The sequence below is a fragment of the Malania oleifera genome, chromosome 1 (genome assembly GCF_029873635.1).
Source record: "Malania oleifera isolate guangnan ecotype guangnan chromosome 1, ASM2987363v1, whole genome shotgun sequence".
NCBI classification, from domain to species: domain Eukaryota; kingdom Viridiplantae; phylum Streptophyta; class Magnoliopsida; order Santalales; family Ximeniaceae; genus Malania; species Malania oleifera.
In genome coordinates, this window is record NC_080417.1 from 51,301,901 (window position 1) to 51,306,614 (window position 4,714).

The 4,714-nt window shown below is 38.5% G+C and overlaps 1 non-coding gene across 1 annotated transcript; it reads left to right on the forward strand.

Annotated features, from left to right (window-relative positions):
• The first annotated feature begins 4,389 nt into the window (after positions 1–4,389).
• Positions 4,390–4,496, forward strand: LOC131147306 (small nucleolar RNA R71). Its single transcript, XR_009134696.1, has one exon. It is a non-coding gene; the product is annotated as a small nucleolar RNA R71 (small nucleolar RNA).
• The last annotated feature ends 218 nt before the right edge of the window (positions 4,497–4,714 follow it).

Here is a 4,714-nt window from a genome sequence, read left to right on the forward strand (position 1 = left end):
CTTTCTTTCTTTGCTTTTCTTTCCTTTCTTTTTCTTCTTTCCATTCTTTTGTCTTTCCTTTGTATGTACCCAGCGCACACTCTCCCTTCTGAGATGAGCCGGCTGCATGGCTGGGTCACATCTCATTTTTTGATTTTTTGATTTTTTTTTTTTCAAAGGTACATGAACTGCCCTCCTCTTTCAAGCCCACTTTGGACCCTCTTACAGCTCGTAACTCTCAAAACTTAAAACACAAAAGATGTAGAACTCTTTTTCAGCTTTTCTCATAATTTTGAATCATCTCGATTAGAGCTCGTATGAGAAAGTTACGCCAAGATTACGAAGAATTGTTGAAAAAATCCATAAAACGGCGTATGCTAACTTCACGTCTGATTTCGGCCTTGATGCTGCCAATATTTTGCAAAACACAAAACACAAAAATTGTAGATTGTTTTCTTATATTTCTACAGCATCTTGAATCATCTGAATCAGAGGTTGGATGAGAGAGTTATGCATAGATTGCAAAGTACCGTCGGTTTTTTTAGCTTCCCACAGTTGCTCTGCAATAAAAAAAACACCAAAATTTCATACATTACTCAATAAAACCCAAATTTTATAAATAGAACACAATGTTAGAATATTGAGGGTAATTAGGCATTTAAATACAAAATAGCATTCGCAATGCATGAATTAAAGCACCTAATTACGCAATTTAAGCGCGTAATCACACCCCCTAACTAAAGTTTTGCTAGTCCCTAACAAATAAAGTGAATGCAATTTAGGGTGGTGTCATACCAATTTCAATGAATGAATACACAGGCAACACAACCATACCCTTTCACGTATAGGAATATCACCAAATTACACACAAACTCATGCATACCCAATTCACGCAACTCTTAAGTAAGTCATTCATGCAAATCTCATCATTATATAGCCATTAAGAACAGTAAACTCACGTAAAATTAACTAGCGGCACAATTCAGAGTTAATGTAACCATATAAATTCAAGTATAAATAGGCGAAATCTTGAAGCACGTGTAATGTGTATGACTCGTTACACCCAGGATATCCATGGACACCTAAAGAACTGTCGCTTTGACTCGGCCTAACTGGTATACCCTCAAAAACACTCAAAAAGGATGGGTTCACTCATCGTATGTGAGGAGGAGTGTCATGATCAAACATCCCACATACTGCAAGGAACAAACGCTAAATGTATGGAGTGGACTAGTCTGAAAAGGATCAAGCCTATTTAGGAGGTGTCGAGTCCTTCACCCTAGCATCTTCTCACCTACTCGCCATGTCCAACCGAGACCACCCTAGATCAACTTATTCACAAACTAGGCGTGAATACATCTGAGGCATTAGGTGGGTGAAGAGTCTTCATATGTGGATAACATACGTCTTGTCCTTGACTTTTGTTGTAGTTGTGTGGAACAGGTATTAATCTTTCACCTCTTGTAGGGTATTTCTATTTCTCTTTTTCTTTCTTCTGCTCATTTTTCAATTTCTTTCTTTTCATGGTCAATTAGGACAATCATAACACTTCTTTTATTGTTTTCATACCACCCATGTGCATTAAGCTCGAACAAGAGTCCATGAAATAAGTCTATTTCTAGAGGTGGTTCGGCCTTCACATCTTGAGTAGGCTACAAGACCTAAGTTTTTATCTCCCCACTAGACGTCACCTCTAGGCTAGCAATTCAAAAAACAAGACTAGTGTGCAAAGAGTATCCAGAAAAAAATAGGGAAAGTTGAGTTTCATGAACTCTGAGTTGACGTCAAAACTCAAAAGAGCGAAAAATGGCTCAACAGTACCTCACAAGGTGTCAAAGTCTCCACGGGCGCTCTCTCAATGTTCACAAGGAACCCTAAGTGCTACAAGTCATGTGAACGTGTATTTTTTTAGCCTCAAGAGATACCATGTAGATACAAAAGTTTATATAGCCAGATTAACACAATTGCACTACCAATCAACTTTCAATGAGTTACGATTCCTAGTTTAGCCATATAAATAGAAACTACACATAAATGACCCAATGTGTACTCCTAGGTTATATGCAGGTATATGAAGGGCATAAGTAGCATCATTCACACACATTTTTTTTTTTCACTGTTATTCAAAAATGAGAAGGATTGAAGAAAAGAAAGAAACTTCCCTGACTTATTGGTGAATCCATCGAGGAGTTTAATTTTCAGCTCTGTACTCATGCCAAATGAACCTGCATCGAAAATCTAAATTATTCAAAAGTGCATAGATAAATAAATAAATGATAAAGATAAAGGAAATAAACAAAAGAAAAACTCTTTGGGTTGCCTCCCATAAGCGCTTGTTTTAACGTCTCCAGCCAGACATTTCAATCTTCATCACCCAGGATCACCAATAGGAATAAATGCACAGTTCCTCTCCATTTGTTCTCCATAATAGTGCTTCAATCTCTGACCATTAACTCTGAATATATTCCCTGGGAAGAGTTTTAATCGTGAGTTGAAGAGTAGAACCTGTTGTCCTGGAGCAAACTCACACCTAAGAATCTGTTTTTCATTCCACTTCTTCGTCTGCTCTTTGTAGATTTGTGCATTTTCATACGCATCACCCGAGAATGCATAGCGAAGATGCTCAGGGAATTGTTTCAAATCTAGAGATATAGGTTGTTGCATCTTTCCTTTAGAGATTACAGAGTCCATCCTTGCTACCATAGGTTCTAGCCTCCCCACACGTTGCTGTGTTGTAATCTGCTGCAAGGATCGTTCTAGGTGATCAACTTGTACATCTTTTTGAAAGACTTTTTCTACACCTTGCTGAATGACATCTACCCGAAAGCAAGTGCTTGGATCTTCTAGGAATCTCATGTCTTGGTAGATGTTGAACATAACCTCTTCCTTATCCACTCTCAATGTTAACTCACCCTTTTGAACATCAATTAAAGCCCTTCCAGTGGCCAAGAATGGTTGGCCAAGAATTAGTGGGACTTTTGGTCTTCCTCCATATCTAACACCACAAAATCAGCAGGAAAAATAAATTTATCCACCTTTACCAATACGTCTTCTATGATTCCATGTGGATGCTTGATGGATCGGTCTGCTAGTTGCAAAGAAATGGTTGTTTGTTTCATCTCTCCAAGTCCCAATTTCCTGCAAACAGAAAGTGGCATAAGATTAATACTAGCACCAAGATCACATAAAACTTTATCAAAAAATAAATTTCCAATAGTGCAGGGCAAAGTAAAACTCCCTGGATCTTTTAATTTTTGAGGCAATTTCTTTTGAAGAATAGCACTACACTCCTCAGTAAGCTTCACTGTTTCGAACTCCTCCAACCTTCTTTTCTTTGAAATGATGTCCTTCAGGAATTTGACATAGTTTGGCATTTGTTCCAAGGCATCTGTAAGAGGAATATTTATGTGAATTTTCTTAAAAATATCCAAAAACTTAGAAAATTGCTTATCTAATTTTTGTTTTTGAAAACGTTGAGGATAAGGAAGTGGAGTAGAGAGAATAGGAGGATTGTCAAGAAATGAAATTGATGGAAGCGTGTCCATCTCTCTTGGTGTATCCTCCACAATCTCCTCTTCTTCCCCTTTATTCTTGCTTCGGCCATTCTTTTCAGGTGTAGATATGGACATAGTTTCCTTTGCTGGTGATTTATCAATTTCTCTTCCACTCCTAAGTGTGATGACATTGCATTGTTCCTTAGGATTCACTTCTGTGTTGCTAGGAAAAGTTCCTCTCTGTTGGGTATTTATAGTCGTGGCCAGTTGCCCAATTTGTATTTCAAGGTTCTTCATAGTGGCTCCCATATTGTTGCAATGAGTCTCAATGTTGTCTAGCCGTGCATCTGTCTTTTTAAACCTTGCTTTTCTCTCCTCAACAAAAGATATCATGGCATCCTCAAGTGACATCTTCTTCTCACCTTGATGACTTTCAAATCCTGCAGGAGGTTGCAGCACATTCCTTGTATTTCCATAAGAAAAATTCTCATGATTTCGAAGCCCTGAATGGTAATATTGTGGCAAAGGATCACCACGATAATTGTAGTTCCGATTATTGATCTATTGAACCTGCTCTTGACTCGCTCCAATACTCGAATCTGTCCTACTTGTAGCTGCCACATATTCTGCACCTTGTGGTATCCTCTGGGTTGTCAAAGATGAAATCTGATGAGACAAAGAAGCAACTTGAGCTGAAAGTGCAGCAAACGGCTCCAATTCATGAATTCCAGCAACTTTCTTAGCCATTGTTCTTTCAGTTGGCCATTGATAGTTATTTGAGGCCATTTCTTCCAAAAGAGCAGTAGCACCCTCACGTGTCTTTGACATCAAAGTTCCCCCAGATGCAGCATCAAGTAAAGTCCACGTTTGCCCATTTAACCCGTTATAGAACATCTGAATTTGCAACCAATCCGGTAATCCATGTTGTGGGCAGCGTCGAATCAAATCTTTATACCTTTCCTATGCTTCATAGAGTGATTCAAAATCATGCTGCTTGAATTGACCAATCTCACTCCTGAGTTGAGCTGTTTTTGCAGGTGGAAAGAATTTAGCTAGAAATTTTTCTACCATGTCCTGCCAACTAGTAATACTCCCAGGTTGTAGCGACTGTAGCCAACCTCTTGCTTTGTCCCTCAAAGAGAAAGGGAATAATCTCAGTCTAATGGTGTCTTCAGTAACACCATTGATCTTCACAGTATCACAAATCTCCAAAAACATCGCCAGATGGATATTGGGATCAT